Source organism: Sphaerodactylus townsendi, linkage group LG02 (assembly GCF_021028975.2).
Source record: "Sphaerodactylus townsendi isolate TG3544 linkage group LG02, MPM_Stown_v2.3, whole genome shotgun sequence".
NCBI classification, from domain to species: domain Eukaryota; kingdom Metazoa; phylum Chordata; class Lepidosauria; order Squamata; family Sphaerodactylidae; genus Sphaerodactylus; species Sphaerodactylus townsendi.
The window spans coordinates 163984543-164005790 of record NC_059426.1 but is presented as its reverse complement, the minus strand read 5'-3'; the positions used below and the strand labels follow the sequence as shown (position 1 = coordinate 164005790).

The window sequence follows — 21248 nt, the reverse complement described above, 5'->3', positions numbered from 1 at the left end:
CCCAATCCATGTTCATTGGCATTTCCGCAGCCTGGCCACAGCTGTCTAGACAAAAATGGGGGAGGGAGCCATGATCCATGGCACTGACCTCTACTGCAGAGTTGGGCACATGCCAACCTGCGACAAGATGACCAGACAGGATGGCCATGGAGACCTATGGAGGCAGAGAGGGGACCTTTCCAAGACTCTACCCAGAGTGGTTTGTTTTGCTTTTGACTATTGTTCCCCAGAAAAGGGAAAGGGGTTTCAGTGACAGGGAGCTAGGAATTCTGACATTCAGTGGGTAGCACTGATAATGCTTTAGAACCAGATGTTTTTCTGAGCATCCAGCCAGCAAATTCTAGTTACACCAAAGCAATCATTCAGTCTAGCACAGTTCAGGTCTAACCAGAACAACTTCTTCCCAGTGCATACTGCAAGGTTCAGAAGCTTTTAAAAATCTGCCGGCACAGCATGGAGGGGTGCAGCCGCAAAGTGGCTGCCATAAAATGCCTACTCCAGAAGGTGGAACCAGTTACAAAGCTGTTGCCCCCGATGGCCTCCAAGTCACACACTGAAGATCCTTGCGCTGTGATGGCAGCTGATACGAAAGCAATGTTTTAAAAAATCTGCATGGCCAATCAAATCTCCACTGACCAATCAAAAGCGTTGCTGAGCAAAAGTCCCACCTGGAATCGCCCACTTCCTAAAAACATTTGGTGGGTACCACAAAAAGGTGTTGGCAAGAAACATGATGCCCATGGGCACCATGTTGGGGACCCCTGCCATAATGACTAGCTCAACTCCTAAAACCAAGTGTGTCCACCAGCACCTTTTCCAAGTGTTCCTTAAAAATTGGGTAGGGCCAAGGAAAGCTTTTGCCCAGTAAGACTTCTGACTGGCTATTGGAGATTTGATGGTCCATGCAGATTGTTTAAAACACAGCTTTAGCAGGAGCTACCACTGCAACACACGGATCTGCATTGTATTACTGAAGTTTAGCTGTGGCAATCACTTTGGGGCTGGCTCTGCCTCCTGCAGCAGCCATTTTGGCTGCCCCTGCCACACTGGGTCTGAATTCCAAACATGTCCACAGGCTCAAAAAGGTTGGGACCCCTTGCCTAAAAGTCTTCTTGCCCAAACTAAATATTTTTGAAAACCTGTTTTCACCATGCAAAAAAAATATTATTTTTTACAGTTTTTTAAATGTTTCTAACTGGTGCCATACAGAACACCCCCCTCCCCCGCCCCGATTCTCAACTTGACACTTAGTTGTGCCTACACCGCTTCCTGTCAATGACTGCAACCCCTTCCTGCTTTCAGATACTTACCTCAGGGGCATGGAGCCTTTCTGCGGGGAAACGATTTTGCAAGACTAAGGTATGCATCAAAAGGCCAATAAACCTACTTCCTAATGACTACAAATGTAATGGCTGGCAATAGCAAGAGTTCCCAAATGCTCCGAAGAATTCTGCATTTGAAAGGATCATGAGAAGCACTGGTGCACAATGCAATTCAAGGACTTTTCAAGAGTTGCTTCTTCCGTATGAACAAAAACGTTATGAATTTAGCAGGCTATACGTCAGGCTAGGAGGGTGGAGACATTCCCAGATGGAAATATTTTGCCTACAGGCTATAACATTGACGTGTTCCCGATAACAGACGTCAACAAAGCAACCATGATTTGATTTTTAGCTCCTTAGTTTTAGCTGTTGTTTGTTTATAAAACAAAAGATTATAAAAATGTGAACAGCCCTGTGCCTAGTTTGTCAAGAAAAGAAATAACTGAAATGGAAACAAAAAGAAATCCAGGCCTTCAATTGTAGGCACAGAAATAAATTCTAAACGTCCTCGGAGAAGCACTTCATGCATGCCAATGCAGAACAACAGGGATGTTAGTGAGCAAATAAATTGTTTTCTATATAACAGCTGACCCAGCAGAAATCTATAGCTACAAGGGAAAGAGCTGTCAGGCTTTCAATGACGATGCTATACACATAAGAAGAGCAGTCCTTTTTTTATACATGGAATGCAATTACCGCTTTGATCGCTCTCTCTCTGTCTCTTTGGGGGGGCGGGGGTCAGGCATACTTTTGACCAGGAACCATGAAATAGCACATCAAGAGAGCTGTGACTTCACCTGACACATTCAACCCTCCCGATTAGGTATAAAGGAAAGGACAGCACAAAAGAAGTCAAGCAGTAAATGATGCACATCTTTCGAGCACATAATAGAAAATGCATAGAAATGAGACTGAACTGCTTCAGGGATTATTTCATCTCCAGAAGATCATAGCTGTATCAGCAGAGTCAATAGCCTTACTCCACTGATTCAGCTAGACGGTGAGAAGATTCCCATGATCCGAAGCCAATTTGTAGAGGCATTTTGGTCTACTGAAGCAAATGTCAGTATATTTCATTTCCTAATAAGACCATGCTTGTTGATATACATACAAGGAGCCAGCATGGGGTAGCGGTTAAGAGCAGGTGGATTCTAATCTGGAGAACCGGGTTTGATTTCCCACTCCTCCACCTGTGGCAGAGGTTTATCTAGTGAACCAGATGTGTTTCTGCACTCCTACATTCCTGCTGGGTGACCTTGGGCTAGTCACAGTTCTTCGGAATTCTCTCAGCCCCACCTACCTTACAAGGTGTCAACTGTGGGGAGAAGAAGGTAGTTTGTAAGCCACCTTGAGTCTCCTTAAAGGACATAAAGGTGGGGTATAAATCCAAAATAATAATCATCTTCTTCATATTTATGTAAAGCTACTATGATATATGCTGCCTCAAGACAAATTCTAGCAATATGCTGAACAAAAACCAATACTGAGCTGAACAATCTAAGAAAGCTATATCCTTTTCCACTGATCTAAATGCGGTCAGTAGTGCTTCAGAGAAAGAGAGGGAGTAGCATGCTTCCGCTGTAAAAAATAGTCCCTTGGTGTTTGGTGCAGGGGGAGGGTTGGAGGGGGCTTGGGAGGGCTGGTGCTGCGCCTGGCAGAGAAGCAGTGGCTTGATGCCACTGCCCCATGGGCCTGGCTTGGGTGTTTGGGGTGGGGGATGGTTGGAGGGGGACAAAGTGGCATCAGATGAATTCACAATTCCACTTAGATCTTTCGGTGGGAAAGGGTATGGTATGCATCAATTTGCAATTCCCAGGCAACAGACCTCAACAGGCCTCCAGCAGATTTGTGGGACTCCATTGAGACTATTGCGGGTTGCTATCTTCATTTTACCCTAATCACTGCTCCATTCAATAATGACTGAAAGCAGTTTACCATAAATAGTGCACAAAGCAGAGGGGTATAGTGGTTAGAGTGCTTGACTAGGACCCAGGAATCTCGGTTCCCAACCCTCAAACAGGTATGGAAGGTTGCTGGGTGACCTTAGGCCAGTCATACAACCTAGTCTACCCCACAAGGTTGTTTTGAGGATAACATGAACAAAACCAGTGATATCACCCTACAGCTCAGTAATGACTCGATACTTGCACTCGATACTTAACTTTTTAAAAGGATTCAAATCAACACACACACACACACACACACACACACACACACACACACTCCACAGTCCAGGGGTTAAACTTTCAGAAGAATCACTGATAATACTTGTGGGACACCTGCATTAACTAAACCACTTGGGCAGAAGAAGGTTTTCAGCTGCCTCTGTTTTGCTGACAAATATATCAAACCCCAAAGAATCTCAAAAGCTGATGTTTAGTACCTTCCTCAATATGCCTTTTTTGAAGTGGGAAATGTGTTGATTCATGTTACAAATGTTAATTGTCCATATAGAGGGGAATTATTGGTATCAAAGAATGCAGCAGTTCTCTTAACTGGATTTTCATTCAAAGTATCTATGCCAGCTTTCCCAGATTTTGTCTTAATCTCCCAATAAAGGCTTAACAATAAAAAAAAATAACACCACCTAATGTTATTTAGGAAACCACAGGTAATCAGGCTGTCAAAACCCTGTTTAATAGTTATCAGGCATGTTGACTCAAGACAGAATAGTGCAGCAGTGACTGCGGAGGCACAAAAATATGAATACAAGTGAAAAAAATAACCATAGGAACAAAACAGGGAAACAGAGCTAGACTGAAGATGCGAGTTGTCTATGATGAGTTACTTTAGGAGGCAACGCATCCAACTCAATACAATTACAACTTACTTTTCAATCGAGAGGCACTCTATCCTGGAGAGGAGAATATTGAGAATCCATTCTGTCTGATGCATCAAGGTATTTTTCACTGTACCGGCTGTCTCACAGAAGAGAACACAGGTACCAAACAGGCTCTCGTTATCGACACTGCGTTTATGAACTTACATCCCGAGAGACCTCTTCCACACACATTCCAGAAAACTTAAGACATTGCTGCTTGAAATCAGGCGTTTTTTCAGCGTTCAATAATCTCAAAAGCCTGGATCATCAGAACAGCAACACTTCTGCCAGGCCTGTATCAATCACCAGTAAGCCTAGCCAGTTTTCCTCCAGAACATTACAATGATTCCAGAGAACCCCAAATTTAGGCTTAAATTTGCTGAGCTGTTTAGCAGCCGAACATCCAAATGGCTTCCAGGGGAAAATGCTGGTTTTCGGCACAATCAGTAACCTGAACAGCCTGCTTGGTTGCTGAACTTAAACCTGATTTAACCTGCTCTCCCCACACAGGGTTGTTGTTGTTGTTGTTTTCTAGAAAGAATGTTGAACTTGGGGAGTTCCACACAACACTGAAAACGGCCAGCAAAAGATGATGCGTCTCCTTCCCGAAGAAAATCCTCAAGCACATCCTAGTGGCATGTCGCTGTCAAGATACGAAACCTCTTATGACCACCGGCATAACCGGAGACAAGAATAAGGACAATTTTCTGAAAGACTGGAAATCCTGTGCGGACTACTTATCGAAAACATATAACAGAGAAAAAAGGGCAAGATTTGAGACTTAAATGAAAACAGCGTGTTGGATTAAGACAACTTTATAAGAAGGACTAAAAAGGGGGAAAGTGTAGATATTAATTATAAGCACGGGGTGCTTGGATCCATAGTGAGATAGCTGGAAGTCACCATATATACGTGTAGGTGTTTGTGTATGTGTCCCCCCGCCCTTTTCATTTAGTATTATTATAGGGGCGAGGGAGGACTAGATCGGGATCTTTTCTTTTTATCTTTTTATGTATGTGTTATTTAGATGTGTTTTTAAAAATCTCATTTTTAAACAAGATACAAAACCTGCCCTATTCAGGACAGCATTTTTGGCTCCTTGCATAAATAACATGCTGTATTTTTTTTTTAAAAAGGGTCTAGCTTGCATTAACCGGTTTACTGCCATTTCAGCTGACATTTGGCACAATCTGCCCAGTCATTAAGAAACTTTCATTAAATCCAGGCCAGTTTCAAATCTGCCTTCTGGAAGAAATTAACTGAACATGTGGTGGTGGCAGAGCAACATCGGGGAGTTTCTGGATGCCTCATTTGACCTTGACCCTTTTCGATCTGGCTTCGGTCCTGCCAGTGGCCTGGAGATGGTGGATAATTTCTATGTTCAAATAGACAGAGACCATGCTTCTTTGTGAATCCTGTCGGATTTATTAGCCACTGTCAACACAATTGACCAGCGGTCCACATCCTTCCTGAGCTTGTGGGATCCTTTGGACTTCTGACACTGCAACAGCTCAGCAGAAGCCCTGCTGGGCAAACTCCCACGTGGCCGTGGCCACTTTCTAAAAACTCTCAGCAGGCACCAGGAAAGGTGCTGGGTGTGCACCATAGCATTCACAGGCACCATGTTGGCGATCCCTGTTAAAGATCATGCCATCCTTTCATGCCATCGTAGAGTTTGGCAACAGTGTTAGAGGAGCAGCACTTTTCTTATCAGACCATATGAAGAAAGTGGTCGTCAATAATGCAGCCTCTGCTGCACGGGAGGTCCCCTGCAGAGCTCCACAAGGCTCAGTATTGTCACTGATGGATATTTAACACCCAGGTAAGACTACTGACCAAGGTCATCCAAAGGTCTGGAGTAGGTTGTTGTAGATATGCTGATGATATCCAGCTGTAGTGTAGCGGTTAAGAGCAGGTGGATTCTACTCTGGAGAACCGGGTTTGGTTCCCCACTCCTCCACCTGAGTGGCAGAGGCTTATCTGGTGAACCAGATGTGTTTCCACACTCCTACATTCCTGTTGGGTGACCTTGGGCTAGTCACAGTTCTTCAGAGCTCTCTCAGCCCCACCTACCTCACAAGGTGTCTGTTATGAGGAGAGGAAGGGAGAGGAGCTTGTAAGCCACCTTGAGTCTCCTTACAGGAGAGAAAGGTGGAGTATTAATCCAAACCATCCCCCTCTCTTCCTCCTCCTCCTCCTCCTCCAGAAGCAATGCCCTCCATTTTAGAACAGCATCCCAAAGTTGCTATCAAGCGGCTGAAGAAAAACATGCTAGAGCTTAATCCTTTTAAAACAAAGGTGATGTTTAGGAAACCAGAGGTTCTGGAGCAATTGGTGCTACCCATGAAGGAAAGGGTGTCTTTTAAAATTCACAAATTCAGTTATGAGCACTGCTGTCAGAACTGGCTCTTCAGTTGGAAAAGCAGACAAGCTTGCTAGAGAAAAGCGCATGGCAATGGAGGCTGAGTCTTAAGAAAAAGGGAACCTAGCCCACACATCTATCTACAGCACCTTTGTGGCCAGACTGTCACCATGAAGACAGCATTCAATCTACCAGTGGCACAGAATGTGACAGCTAAACGGTAACAAGGATAAGGATTTTAAAAGCCCAAGTTTAAGATCATTGTATTGGCTTCCTATCTGCTTCAGTATTTAATTCAAGGCCCTTTGCAACACAGGACCCCTCAGATCTGCAGGGCTGCATCTACCCATTTCCACCCATAAAGCAGTTCCGAATGGGGCTTATTAGTTCCTTCATCCAGGTAGGTGAGAACTGTTTCTGTTGGTGGCTGCTCCTGTTTTCCCCAAGCTCTGACCTTGCAAAGATTCCAGGGGCATTTTATTTTTGTTTGATATCACAGCTGCCAGTTCTTTAGCTGGTTATTGGCCTTTCGTTACCATCCAATCCTCACCCAGAGGCATAGGACATTGTAATGTATTGACGTAGTATTTGTGCAGAACCCAGCAGGGCCGCCTTTTGAATTTGACAGAGGCTGATTTTGTCAATTTGAAGGTGCTTCAAGTGCAGCCCTAGTGTTTTCGGAATGGTGCCCAAAGTGCCGATTGCCACTGGGACTACCTCAGCTGGTTTGTGCCATGGTCGCTGAATCTCCACCTTCAAATCAACCTCTCATGTTCTTTTTCATCAACCCTGCTGACTCCAGGTATTGCTATGTCAATGATGGTCACTTTCTTGTCCTTGATCACTGTGATGTCTGGTGTGTTCTGCGGCAACACTATTATTAATGTTGTTTGATTTCACAGCTGCCAGTTCTTCAGTTGGTTGTAGGCCTTTCATTGCAATTCGAGCCTCTCCCAGAGGCCTAGGAAGTTGTAATGTATTGGCGTAGTAATCGTGTGGATCCCAGCAGGGCTGCCTTCTGAATCTGACAGATGTTAATTTTGTGGATTTGAAGATGTTTCAAGTGCTGCCCTAGTGTTTTCGGGATGGCGCCCAAGGTGCCAATTACCACTGGGACAACCGCAGCTAGTTTGTGCCATAGCCGCTGAAGCTCAATTTTCAAATCGTAATCTATTTGAATTTTTCCCGCTCTCCCCCACTGAGGCAGGCTCAAAGCAGCTCACAACAATATAAAAACAATAAAAATATAATACAATAACAATAGCTTTTCCAAAGCGCCTTCAGTGTTTGGAAGTGAAGGTCAGTTATGATGGAGATAATGGTTTTCTTTCTTCTTTTTCTTTGTACTGTATATCTCTGAATTGAGATTTCGATATCTTTAACATACCGTAAGCAACTGGAACCCCACTGGTTGGGTAAAAATCAGGATAAAATATTTTACTATAAATCAGAAGCGGTTCTAAAATTTTCCTCTTTGTTAGCTACTTTTGAGGCTTATACTAGTCAAAAAGTTAAGTATAAATAACTAAAATTTAACACGTTACTAAAAAGCACCTTTAGAATTGGGTATGGGAAAAACTTGGCAAACAGAAGGTTTGCAGGAGAGACATAAAAATAGACAAGTGTGTAACTCACTGTAACAACATTAAAAGTGAGAACAAAATCCTTCACATTTCTCTCTAATCCAGATAATACTAGAGGCAACTCTGTATTGTGCATTCCAAACCTACAAATAAGCAGAACTCTGCATCTCTACTGTCGATGTAGGTCCGTGGTGGCGAACCTTTGGCACTCCAGATGTTATGGACTACAATTCCCATCAGCCCCTCCCAGCATGGCCAATTGGCACTCCAGATGTTATGGACTACAATTCCCATCAACCCCTGCCAGCATGGCCAATTGGTTGATGGGAATTGTAGTCCATAACATCTGGAGTGCCAAAGGTTCGTCACCACTGATGTAGGTCAATGATCTCTAACCTTTCCAGACTTGGGACACACTGAGCAGCAAGAACATGACATCACAGACACGTGTCACAAGGGGGACCCGGAATTATGACCTCATCTATGCCAAAAGACCTCCAGCTGTCCGGGCCCTGCGGGATCTCAGTGAGTTCCACAGGGCCTGTAAGACCGAGCTGTTCCACCGGGCTTTTGGTGAGGCCGGCCGTGGATTGGCTGCCCCCTTGTGAGGCCCTGTCATAGTGTCATCTCTGGCAGTGCCCTATATCAGTCCCATCTGGGGCGCTGCCAGTCCCTCCCAGCCTTAAGACCGGGTGCCGCTAATATGGGATGTTATGCTGCATACTGATTTTAATGTTTTTAGAGGTAGTTTAAGTTATTTATTGACTGCTCTTTGGTTTTGTGTTGTGAACCGCCTAGAGCCCTCCGGGGATGAGGCAGTCTATGAAATCGAATGAATGAATGAATGAATGAATGAATGAATGAATGAATGAATGAAAGAAAGAAAGAAAGAAAGAAAGAAAGAAAGAAAGAAAGAAAGAAAGAAAGAAAGAAAGAAAGAAAGAAAGAAAGAAAGAAAGAAAGAAAGAAAGAAAGAAAGAAAGAAAGAAAGAAAGTGTGGGCAACAGACCAAAGACTGGATCCAGCTAGCATTTCTGTTGGTGCAAATGGCAGGACGGGTCCCCTTTGCCCACTAAAGAGGTCAAATGAGGTCTGCCTGGACAGAAGGTATGTAAAACATGGAGGGGAAACTTAGGAAGGGAATCAGGTGAGACTGGTAAAAAAAATGGGGTAGATTCAACTCAAAGAGAGTTAGGGGCAGATGATACAAACCAAGCAACAAGAGGTATAATGTAATGAGGAACACACCAAGGGGCAGGGACCATGGACAAATATTCTCCACTGCTGAATGTTCTCTCCACACTGATCTGCTGCTCTTAACATGAACATCGAGATATGGAGGTGTGTCCCCCTTCTATGCGTGCGCACTATACAACAGGTCTTTCCAAAAGGTGCCAAAAGTCGCAGCAGATCAGTGTGGAGATGTCCGCAATCAAGTGGGTGAGGCTCCACAACCCACTTGTGGATCCCAACTCACGGGCTGGCCTAGTGATATATTTATGATGGGAAAGCAGATACTGCACGTAGAACTGCACAGCCTATTCTGAGCAACCGTCTGCCTGACCCTCCAGCTGGAAGAGTGAGGAGAAAGGAGTGAATCTGATATATATTTTTAAAAGTAGCAATACCAAGATATTGTGGCCTCAGGTGACAGAGAAACCAGGAGGAGAACTGAGATTGGTCATGCTTCCCTTATCTGACAAAATTATTTCCTGAAAATAAATCCTCATATGAGGCACAGAGTCGAGCACAGAAGACTCACAGAAGAAGGGAGAAATTGTGGTTGGTTTCAAAAAGGTACATATAGCAAAAGGACATATGTTGCAAATGCCCAGGTTCCCACTTTGACAGAACTGCTTATCCGCCACCAGTTTTTTTCCATTCAGTACTTGGATGGCTACCTCAGTCTCCTGTAAGAATTGCACTGGCTGGTGTTAGACAAAAGTCTCACACATCCAATAGACATGTCTGGCACACACCATCTTACGAATTGCTCACTGTGTTCCTTCTGCAAAATCTTATCTGCTCCACCTACATTTCTAAATTCTGACTAAATACCCAAACAGCAACAATGACAGATCTAGCAAAAAGAAAAAAGAAAAACACCTAACACATCTTACACCCTAAATAAACAGGTTTTTAACTTGTCAAGTGACTGTATTATCTCTCCGCTATGAAAGAACTGGGAAATCACAGCTAGGTTGAGTCCCAAGAATGTTCTGCACAGATGATTTAAACCAGTATTTCAACATCTTAACCCACTGTCACAAATATAGATTTCCCCAAACCTGAAAAACTACCCAACTCGATGTTTAGTTTTAACTTTCTAAGAGGCTGGATATAAGTTTTAAAATCTTGAGCACGGATTGAGAACAAAGTCTATTCAAGAGTATATATGCTAGTACAGGGGTCTGCAACCTGTGGCTCTCCAGATGTTCATGGACTACAATTCCCATCAGCCCCTACCAGCATAGCCAACTGGCCGTGCTGACAGGGGCTGATGGGACTTGTAGTCCATGAACATATGGAGAGCCACAGGTTGCAGACCCCTGTGCTAGTACCAAGGTTGCTAATATGCTGCCGTTTTTACTACACAGAATATGAATGTACAGAAGTCAGTATACATATACCTTGCATGGTTAGCTGACATCCTGACCTTCATAGCCCAATCTTGTCAGATCTTAGAAGCTAAGAAGAGTTGGCCCTGGATAACACTTGGATGGGTGACCACCAAGGAAGCCCAGGGTTGCTAGGCAAAGGCAGGCGATTACAAACTACCTCTGTTCCTCTCTTGCCTTGACAACCCTACGGGTTGCCACAAGTCATCTGTTACTTGATGGCACACACACAGACTCCAGACATTTTTATAATCAGCTACACTTGGAAGTGTTCCTTCAATGGTATGGCCCTACAAGATGCCTCAATATTTTTAAGTCTCAAGTGCATTTTATATAGGATGCTTTACCCACATCAACTTATTTAATAACGTTCTTTTCTTGAAATTTTTGCATCATTCACAGAGTCTAGGCAAAAGGCAGAGGAGGATTTTTAAGAGAAGACACAGACAATATCAAGAGCAGTACCCAAAGAGATTGCCATATGACCACCAGTGTATAATCTCGTTTTTTTTAAAGCAAGATCCTGGTCTTAATGTTGCTGAGATATATTCTCACCTCAATCATTTGATTTGTGCTTGCAAAAATGCACCAGCATTTAGAACAGTGGTTCTCAACCTGTGGGTCGCAACCCCTTTGGGAGGTCGAACGACCCTTTCACAGGGGTCGCCTAAGACTCTCTGCATCAGTGTTCTCCATCTGTAAAATGGATAAATGTTAGGGTTGGGGGTCACCACAATATGAGGAACTCTATTAAAGGGTCACGGCATTAGGAAGGTTGAGAACCACTGGTTTAGAAGAAGAAGAGGAGTTTGGATTTATATCCCACCTCTCTCTCCTGTAAGGAGACTCCAGGTAAGGAAGCTCATTTCCCTTCCTCTCCCCACAACAGACACCTTGAGAGGTAGGTGGGACTGGGAGGGTACTGAGAGAACTATGAATAGCCCAAGGTCATCCAGCAGGAATGTAGGCATGCAGAAACACATCTGGTTCACCAGATAAGCCTCTGCCACAGGGGGAGGAGTGGGGAATCAAACCCGGTTCTCCAGATTAGAATCCACCTGCTCTTAACCACTACACCACTATGGCTCAGGATGTACAATTTAGTTTTTCTTCACTCATTACCTCCAGTCAGTTTCCTTATCCATTTATCGACACTTGCCCGTTTCCTTTGCTTCTGCTCCCTGTTTACACTCAATGCTGTTTAACTCTTGTTTTTCATAGTTCTACGAAAAGCTAAACAGAGAGATCGGAACGAAGAATGCCAGGAGAGAACATGGATGTGCGGATTTGTGCATGCTGAACTGATTTCACAGTTTATTCTCTACAGAAGTAGAAAGCAATGCAAAAATATAAACATAGCTATTCAGAAAAGGTTGACTGCCTAAAAGCAGAATTTGGTGAGAAGCATGCAGACCCCTTCACATGCCCAGTCTTTGTCCTTTCCTTTCTGCAAAGTACAGATTCCCAGAAGCATGCAGTACGATAATAAAACCATGCTAAGATTTCAGTCACTGTTATAACCAAGTACAACATTTTTTGAATCATTGCTGATTTCTCACTGAACTACCCGTCCCCAACATGAATAGATTTTATACCACCTGCTGTTTTTAAAATCCCTTTTACATGTCCTGATGTTTTTATGTACCAGAATTTCAAATGGCACAGCAGCTGAATTCACACGTCATGACCAAGCTACAGTTTGTTACTGAGAAGAACGAGTCAAAAAAACTCCTTTGGTTTACTTGCTCTCTCCTCCTGGCGTACAACTAGGAAACTGAAGAAATCTTGGTTCCAAACAAGCCACAGTTTGTTTTAACATTACTAACAGCAAAACAACAAACTGGGATTTATTCTGTTGATTATAAACCAGCAGCATATAAACAACAGTGCAATCACAGCTGAGAATACTTGTTTGTAGGCAGCAGAAATGCAGTTTGGATAGCACAACAATCCACAGCTGATAACCAGGAAACCTTCAATTTCCCAGCTGTGCTTCATAGCTTCTATCTTAAGGCACAGTGTTTGAAACAAACACTGTTGGATCAACCCCACTTTCCCACTCAGTCTCACCTAAGTACTCTCTTTACTACACCTACCTTTCTTTATTGCTTTTGATGATGCACATTCCCTGAACACCAGCACAGCCTTTATGGAGGTCAAAAATACCTCTTACTTGCTTCTTTTCACCAGCAGAACACAGAAGCACCAGAACACAGAAGCACCAGCAGAACACAGAAGCACCAGAACACAGAAGCACCAGCAGAACACAGAAGCACCAGGTCTGATGGAGCAGACCTGATGGAATGGTCCATCGAGTCCAGCATCCTGTCCCACACACTGGTCAACCTGTTCATCTGGAGGGCTAACAACTGGGCATACAGACCAAGGCCTTCTCCTGATGTTATTTCCTGGCACTGGTATTCCACATAACTATGAGGAGGAGTCACTGATCGACCTATCCTTCATGAGTCTGTCTAATCCCTGTTCAAAGCTGCCTGTGCATTTGGCCATTACTACATCCTCCGGCTAAGAATTCCACATTGTAATCACTCACTGTGTAAAGTACATCCTGAATCTACTGCCCTTCATTGGATACCCTCAAGTTTTAATAGTGTAAAAAAACATAAAGTCTGGTTGGATCTACTCCCATCTATATTTTTACCCAAATAGCAAGTGAACATTTTTAAGCAAATGTGAGGAATCGCTAAGTTTATAAGTGATCTTTTCCTGAAGATATTCAATGTTAACACAGAATGTTAATACAGAATAATGAATACCACTGGAAATAAAGCGCTAGTTAAAAAGGGAGGCTTATTTTTAGTACAGAAATTCATCCCCATAGAGATCCAATACACAAAATGGATTAGTCTGGCTTCTGCTGGTTAAGGTAAAACCTTCATAACTTCAGATAGCACTCAATTAGTCACCTATCTGCTATCTGTATCTCTTATTTATTGTATTTCTTTATAGTCTGCCTTTCTGACTGAGACTCAAAGCAGATTATGATGCGCAAGTCAATGCACTCAACAAGGTGAGACATTTAATAAGACATCTGAGATAGAACTAAGATTACATACATCAGATAGAACTAAGATTACGGACATCTGGGTGTTACACAGTGTATTGTGGGAAATTACTCCATAACACATCTGTATTATTAGAGCTTTCTAATATACTGAGCATTTTTATTTTGCTTAAGAAACCAATTAAGTTTTTAAAGATTTATTTTACTTTTTAAGTTTTTATAGAGCACATTCGTAACATTCAAAGGGTTTCACATACTTTCTCATTAATCTTTAAAACAACCCCATAAGGTAGGTTATTATTATTAATGTATTGCCTATGGGAGCTAAGGACAAGACAGTAGATTGCTTGCCACGAGTTCATAGCTGAAAAACCATTTGAACCAGAAGCCTCCCATAAGAAGAGTTTGGATTTATATCCTACCTTTCTCTCTTGTAAGGAGACTCAAGGTGGCTTACAAGCTCCTTTCCCTTCCTCTCCCCACAACAGACAACTTGTGAGGTAGGTGGGGCTGAGAGAGTTCAGAGAGAACTGTGCCTAGCCCAAGGTCACCCAGTAGGAATGTAGGAGTGCGGAAACACATCTGGTTCACGAGATAAACCTCTGCCACTCAGGTGCAGGAGTGGGGAATCGAACCAAGTTCTCCAGATTAGAATCCACCTGCTCTTAACCACTACACCACACTGGCTCTCACCCTTGCTTAGCTGGGTGCCCCTGAGCAACTACATGAGCTACAGCTTCATTTCAATTTTAACACTGATTTAAAAGGATGGCCAGCAGTAAGTAGCTCCTGGTAAGAGGTTATTTTCTAGAACAGCCATAAAGAAATCATATCCCAACACAAGTCAAGGAGAGCGGAAAATTCTGCTCCAAGGATCCCTCTTTAGTATCATAATGCTGTTTAAGAGAAATTTGCCATATGAATTCCTTCTTTTCTATTCAATTTGTGATCTGGAAAAAAAAATCTTCCAACCAACAATTTGAAGCTGATGAATTATGCATGCACATTAGCAACACAATATAGAAAAAGCAAGTCTGGCAATAAGTGCAAACTTCCTCTGGAGACTGCGTTTCTTATGGTGCTGTATGCAATAGCCCGAACGTAGTACTTTCCTCCTCTCACACATCACTCAATAAATTAAAAATATAGCGATGCCACACATTTTGTTACAGGCATAAAAACTAGAGCCTGCTTCACAGTTCAAGGAAATGTCAGGATTGATCCCCGCCCCGCAAGAACAGGAAACATACAAACTGTTTTAGAGAGCTTTGATTCATATTGCCACACGCCAAACATGTCATTTTAAACATTAAAATGGTTGTAAGATACATGACATCATAAAAAATAGGGTTATTCTCAAGATTCACAGAGAAGACAGGAGTTCAGTAGTGCTTTTGACACCGACAAGGTTTTCCAGAGTCGACGCTCTCAAGAGGCAACGCACCCTTCGTCAGTTTCTTTGACTCTTGAAAGCGTACATCCTGGAAAATCTTGTCGGTTTTTAGCTGCTACAGAACTAGAATTTTGCTATTTGGCTGCAGACCGACACAGCCACACACTATAAACAGTGAAAACAGAATCCACGCCATGTGTGCCTCAAAGACAGATCAGAAAGATGGAGGCTGAACAGTAGCTGTGCTAATCCTCAAGTCCAAAGGGAATTTGGCCTGCAGTAAAAAGCCAAGGGCTGCATTAGAGGAGACAATGAAACACCCCAAGGGCACGCAACTAAACAAGAGAAACTAAAACATAAAGAAGAGAGGCAGGTGACGATTTTGTCAGACCTGCATGGAAAGCTCTTGGGACCTAAAGCTAGCAGAAATTGTTATTTTATTTTGAAAAGGCATATACCGCATTATCCTGTTTTCATATTATAACTGGCTTCATCTTTTTTTAATGTTCATTAGCCATTATTCTATGCTCTTGTTAAATATTTAGATGCTTCCTTTGAAGCAGCAAGTACCAATACCCTTATGCCAGTGACCTAGATTTCTGTTTTAACCTCTTCCTTCTGAAATAGGCCTGCTTCTCGTTCTGCCTTAATGGAAAGGAAGTACAAATAATGTACGATGTATTAAAATTTCACAACTGCTGAGTTTTTTGCCTTTATGTAATAGTATTAAGACAATATGTATTTTTAAACAAGCCAAAAACTTCATAGCACAGCAGTTTCTACTGATCAGCTCTAGTTCCATGTTTCCGTGAAAGACATGTATTATTGAATTCATCGACTCTGAAATATGGATTGTTTTAACTTCAGCTTCTCAGCATTTCCAAACTGGTCCACGTTATTAAGATACAGTTCCCGGCTTCCTCAAAATCTGAAGTCATTTCAGAACAGTTTCCTGTTAAGCAATATGTCTGCTATAAAACAGTTGTGTTGGCTTAGTGCACACGATGACTTTGCCTTCCCGATGACTGTAATTTCGCTGTTGATGAACATTGGATTTATTATTCCAAATGCCTCCAGCCCTACGCAACTAATACCTTTAGTCATCCTCCAGGCTAGTTTTGGCAGTTATTAGAATAAGTATTGGCTTCCAAATGAAATTTAAGCAATCAAAACTAAATTCAATATTTTCACCGTGCTTTAAATGCAATTAGGAGAAGAATCAGAAAACAATTCTGATCTCATTTTAACATGATTCGATGTTTCACCTGCTTTATGAAAATCATAGCAGGCAATCAAATATTTATTCCATTTAATGTTTTTTAATTTAATTTCTCTGTGAAACATAGATTGCAAGCATCACATGTGAAACTTAAAAACTGTTTTTAGAAGTGATCTGTCCAAACTATTTTTGCACTTTTGTCCAATAAATTAATAAGGGTTGGTCCCAGATGTGTTTTTCAAGCAATTCAACAGCCAAGACCTTTACATGTTTTGATATTAATAAACCAAAAATTTAGCGTGCAAGTTTACATGAAATGCTACATATAATTAAGGCTACATAAAGGAGTTACACTTTTCTCATTTAATCTGAAACCTGGTGGTCACAGTTATCCTTCTCAAGTAACTTAAAGAGCAAAATTTATACTCTTGTGAGGGGAAATAAATGTTTTCAAAGTTCCAAAATTGTGTAAAGCTTAAAAAAGGAAATTAAAAAGAAAGAGAAGAAGCAGGCTGATGACCCTGTCGCTTTAAACAAACCAAGAGAAAGCAGCCCCCCCCCCCACTTCCTTCCTCATTTCACATGAACACAAAACACAATCTATAAGAAATGTGTCCACACAGGAACTAAAAATATAATGGAAGTCAGAAATTACCCTGAGCATTACCAGATCCCAAAGTGGAAATTTAATGTGCAAAGAAGTGCAGGAACTGAGAAGACAGAGGATAATTCCAGATGGGTTAGTCCAGTGGCCACTTAAATGCTAACAAGGTAAGATAAAATTCTGTAGGCCATTTATTTGCTTAGAAAACTTATATGCACTTGTTTAGATCTTGTCAAGGAATCCAGTTTTCCCCAGGAAAAGAGGGGAACAAGGCACAAGCCTTCCATGTAGGCTGAATCATTCCTCCCTCTCCTGAGTCCCTTCTAGGAGAGTGGCAATCTTCACCACCCTCTAGGAATCAAACATCAGCAACGTTAATGGGTCAGGTCATTTGTCAGCAGCAGCTAAGGCAGGCCAACAGGCTCCTGCTCAGGCCTTTACAGAGGATGAGCAATTGATGATGGGAAAAAGGAGAGTCAGTCACAATAGGAGATGGGAAACATACACTGAAGGGATAAGCCCAATTGCTCACCTGCCAATGACCTCCTTTTCAGCCAATACTTCTCTCTAAGGACTTGACCTTACACTGTCACACCCACCTTTCTCCCCAGAATCAGCCCTCCGCTTCACCTAGCCCAGTGATGGCACACCTAGGCACGCATGTTAAAGGTGACTTGCCATGGCGTTTTGGGTGACACGCCAGTGTTCACCCACATCCCACAACAACTATCCTCCCTGTTTGAGTCATGTTTATGATTTGACATTTCTTCATATAACACAAACTTCATATAACATATAACACATTTCTTCATGCAACACAGAAATTTGACATTTCTTCATATAACACTTCATAATACACATGATTGGACTGTATTTTTTATTAAAATAAACAAATATAAAAATTAAAAGAATAAAATAATTATTTCTCTTTTGATCGAGGGAGCGTGACACTCCAGTTAGGCATTTTCCCATTTTTTGATCTACCAAGCCCAAAAGGTTCACCAGCACTGACCTGGCCCCTTACTTCACCCCCCCCTTGCACAATTTCCCCATGGAGGCACCCTTGTTCACAGCCCCCTAACTGCACACCCCACACTGGCACACCCATCCTCCTCTCACAACTCACCCTTCCTTCCTTCCTTCCTTCCTTCCTTCCTTCCTTCCTTCCTTCCTTCCTTCCTTCCTTCCTTCCTTCCTTCCTTCCTGCCTTCCTGCCTTCCTTCCTTCCAAGCCGGAACTGTTCCCCAGCACGCTCTCCCCACAGGGGGCACCCTTGTTCACAACCCCCCCACTGCACAACCCACACTGGCACACCCGTAGTCCCCCCCACAAGCTGCCCCTTCCCTGCTTCAGAACCTGCACTGTCCCCCAGCACACCTTCCCATAGGGGGCTCCCTTCCTCACAGGCTCATCCGCCATGCTGCTCCCCCAACAGCGGCACACCCATTCTCCCCCCACAATTAGCTATCAGCTCCCCCTTCCCCCTTTTAGAGCCTGCACTATTCCCCAGTACACCCTCCCCTTAGGGGGCTCCCTTGTTCACAGCCCCACCCCCATGCCGCCCCCCACTGGCACACCCATCCCCCCACAATTAGGTACCAACTTGCCCTTCCGCCCCTTTAGAGCCTGCACTGTCCCACAGCACGCCCTCCCCATAGGGGGCGCCCTTGTTCACAGCCCCGCCCCCCATGCTGTCTCCCCCCCACCGACCCATTCCCATCAGGCCACGCTCGAGCGCGCCCACAGGAAAGCCCGGCGGGGGAGGCGATGCTCTATCAGAGATGGGCGGCTTCACTGAAGGGAGGGGGAGCGGCTGTCAGCGCAGGGAGGGAGGCCCGACGTGCTGCCAACACTCACCCCGGCTATGACTCCTCCGCCGTGGCCGGCTGTCAGTCGCGGAGCGGGGGCTGGCCTCGCCACCGCCGCTGTTACTACGGCCGCCGCCACCACCACAGCCGAGCGGAGGTCCAATCCTTCCCCGGCTTCCCTCAGCGCTGACTGAGCGGCCTTGGCTCCGCCTCTCTCCTCACCGAAAATGGCGGCCCCTCCCGGCCCACAGTGCCCCGCGCGGGCAAAGCTATGATGTCACCGCTGTCAGAAAGGAGGGGGAGGGTAAAAAGAGAGGGACGGGAGGGAGAAAGCGCGCATGCGCCACCCGAGCCAGGCCCGCTACCGTCTCTCTGTGTCTTTTTAAGCACGTTCTTTAGAACGCAACACGACGGTCTCAGTCGTTTCCTCTTCTCCCCCCACGGACACTATGGAACATTCCGGTGGGATGATGCAAAAGGTGGAATTGCGAGGTGGTGGAATAGAAAGTACCACTTCAAGCTTTATGGGAGAGGGCTTGAGATTTCCCTACAAGCCTTCTGCTGAAAGGAACAAACTGGCTGTGGGCTCAGTGGAGGAGCGTCTGGTTTGCATGCAGAAAGTGAACTTCAATTCATGGCATCACCAACTTCAAAAGGATGAGCTTAGCAGGTGCAGTTGCCAACCTCCAGGTGGGGCCAGGGATCTCCCGGAATTACAGCTGACCTAGAGAGGGAAATCAGTTCCCCTGGGAAAATTGGCTACTTTAGAGGGTGGACTTTATCATGTTATATCCTCCTGAGGTTGCCACCGTCACCAGGGGCCACCCCCAAATCACCAGGAATTTTCCAACCTGGAGTTGGCAACCCTGTTAGCAGGTGATGGGGAAGCTCAGATCCTTACCTGGGACAACCAGGGAGTAGAAAGAGGCCTGATGTCCTATCTCCCTGAAAATACTAGCCTTTTAAAACTTAACTTTGCCTATCATGAAGATTTCTCTCCAGAGTATTTTGAGGTCTCAGTTGCAATGGGAAGCATATTAATTAGGGGGGAGTTTATCTTATGACAGGAAATCCCAGAGGCAAGATTTATTGCCCAAACGTGCTTTGGCTAAGTAACACAGACTCTTCCTCATTTCTACTGTGCATGTGTGAATATGCATTTACTCAGAAATTAATGGATTGCCAAGAAATATATGTCCCTGGTTTTTCTGTGAATGTATAAACAGAACTTTACAATCCCCAGGGTTTCTTGACAAGTGGGAAGGGATGTTGAAACCTTAATTTGAAACCACTTTTAACTCTGTAGTGTGACTTTTCCCCTTAGAGCCAATAACACATATGCAGCAAAGAAAAAGTATTTTTCTGGAATGGGCTACCTCAGTAGATGAGTAAAGCATCTTCTCTGGCTAGTTCAGGCAGTTTTATTTCCATAGCCTTTCCATGCTGTGTTGATTGAACCTTTTTTGACATTTATCATGACATTTTGCAACCTTCGTTGAGATACAATTATTGCAGATATTGCACTTGGATTTTGCTGTGTCTGCATTGCTTTATTGAGGTCTGCTCCACTTTTATGTATTGTTTACACCTATGCAAATGTGTATGGGAGAGAAGGCAACATGGTCCCCTCAATTTCATTAGATCTTGGAAGCTAAGCAGGGTCGGTACTTGGATGAGAGAAAACCAAGGGAAACTGTGAAGAGGAAGGCAATAGCAAATCAACTCTGGTTCTCATTTAACTTCGAAGTCCCTTTCGGGGATCGTCATAAGTTGATTGCGATTTGACAGTACTTTTTTTTTTGCCATTGAGTCACAGCTTGTTTACAGTGACTCCATGGCAGTTTCAAGGCAAAAGATATCCAGAGGTGGTTTGCCATTGGCTGTGTGTGACTCTGGACTTATTTCATAGAATTGTAAGCAGTGAATCATAGAGTTGGAAGAGACCGCAAGGGCCAGCCAGTCCAACCCCCTGCCATGCAGCAATACACAAGCAAAGCACTCCTGACAGATGGACAACCAGCCTCTGTTTCAAAACCTCCAAAGGAGGAGACTCCACCACACTCCGAGGCGTATTCCACTGTCTAACAGACCTTATAGCCAGGAAGTTCTTCCTAACATTTAGGTGGAATCTCTTTTCCTCTACCTTGAATCCAAGACTCCTTGTCCTATTTGGTGATCTCCAATCCAAATTCTAACCAGGGACAACCCTGCTTAGATTCCAAGATCTGATACTGAGATCTGATAGCCTGGGCAATCCAAGTCAGGCAACAAATATAAAGGTATATACATTTGCCAGTGGCTTCCTACTTGCAAGAGGCATAATTTTACATCCTTTCTTTAAAGGCCTGTATTCTAGGGAACCCTAGAAAGGGTTTTCTCAATGACATTAGCAATGGTGGACAAGCTTCCCTTGAAGACTACTGATTTATTGATTATAAGACATATATTTTGCTGTGAGCATCTGCCACAGGGTTCCCAGACCTCTGCCAGGGG

The 21248-nt window shown here is 43.7% G+C and overlaps 1 protein-coding gene across 4 annotated transcripts in view; it reads right to left on the bottom strand.

Moving 5' to 3' along the window:
- The window catches only part of KLC1 (kinesin light chain 1), a 52698-nt gene extending 33713 nt beyond the window's left edge, over nucleotides 1–18985 (bottom strand). For all 4 annotated transcript variants that reach the window (XM_048485557.1, XM_048485558.1, XM_048485559.1 and 1 more), the window contains exon 1: nucleotides 18805–18985. The gene's annotated coding sequence lies outside the window, so the exon portion shown is untranslated. The remainder of the gene's footprint in view (nucleotides 1–18804) is intronic.
- Between the last annotated feature and the right edge of the window lie 2263 nt (nucleotides 18986–21248).